Raw genomic sequence first — 1,430 nt, 5'->3', positions numbered from 1 at the left:
CTTGAGCTTCCGCTCTCGTCTCTGGAATTGCTGTCCGTTTGTGGGTAGCTCTTAAAGAGCGCGCTGCTTAAGGCAGGCATTCTTTACCAGTTGAGCTAAACTTGTTTGGTTTAAGAGATGCTTAAGGGAGTACTTTTGGTTTAAGGTTTAGATTATCGGGACAATAGTTTTAAAGGTTCATCCAGCTACCAGAGCTCCAGAAAGCTTGAATTCCAAGAGAGTTAAAAAATTCTATTTTGCGAGAGAAAGCTGGCGGTGGAGGTGAGCGGGGCGGGGGGCGGTGCAGCTTTGCGGGGATCGGCCTGAGAAACCAGCAGTTGGAGGAGGTGACCCGCAGACAGCGCAAGAGGCCGGGGGAAGGAACTGAGACAGTCTGAGTCAGGGTCGCGAGAAGGCCCTGAAGACTGAGGGGGAAGAAACAGGCGGGACGCCGCAAGCCGAGGGGAGGGAGCCCCAGCTGACCGAGGGGAGGGGTCTGAAGTCCTAAGGCGGAGGACTCCCCACATCCCTGGGAGAACTTCGGTAGGGCGCACAGGATTGGTCTGCCGAAGTCATATACCGTGGAGGCGACCCTCAGCGTGAGGGAGGACCCCACGGAACAACCCGAGGGACTCAGTGGGGAGCAGGAAAGAGGCTCCACAGACCGAGGTCCGGCTTGAAAGGATAGATCAGAAGCCTGAGGGGGGGGGTGCGGGGGCAACCAAAAAATGTAGGAAGGATATGATGGTAGAACCTATAGAGAAGGAGGATGGAAGGAGGGGCCCCCAGAAACTGAGGGAGAAGCTGAGGAGAGCCTTAGTCTGAAGGTGGCCCCCTGGTGGAAGGGCTAAGGTATGCTGAAAGGAGGCTGGAGTGGCCCCTTGCTGGACATTAATGAAGGGCCAGAGCAGCTAAGATGGGGAGTGACTTGGAAGGTGAGCAGGGCCCAGTGGGCCACTTTTCAAGATCTGCTGGTGAGAAGGTGCTAGCTGCCATCCAGGTGGCCCTGGTGACTTCTTTCCTATCCTTTAAGATTCAGTGCACAAGTCACTCCTTCGAGTGTGCCCTCACTAGAAATATGACCCGGAAGCCACCCAACCTCTTATGGGGCTCCCAGAGCACTGCACCTGGGTACCCCACTGCCATCCAGTCCGTTCAGACACAGCAATCCTATACAGGGTTTCAGAGACTGCGAATCTTTCAGAGTGCAGACAGCCTCATCACTCTCCAAGAGATCATGAACAGGAGGTATTTTTATGGTCCATTGAGGGGAAGGTTAGACTTGGGTCTCTTGCAGCTTACAATATTAATTTTGCAGAAATTTCTCTTGCCCTTCCCTTCACACTGTGAACATTTTCAGCTCCTTGTTTTATAAAATAGTTGAGTTACTAAAAAAAAACACGTCTAGGTGACAAAACATTTTCTTGATGACATATTTCAGAATCTTTGAA

Source organism: Echinops telfairi, unplaced genomic scaffold (genome assembly GCF_000313985.2).
Source record: "Echinops telfairi isolate 266 unplaced genomic scaffold, ASM31398v2 ScPeMD7_30;HRSCAF=105, whole genome shotgun sequence".
NCBI classification, from domain to species: Eukaryota; Metazoa; Chordata; class Mammalia; order Afrosoricida; family Tenrecidae; genus Echinops; species Echinops telfairi.
This window is presented reverse-complemented; position numbering follows the sequence as displayed.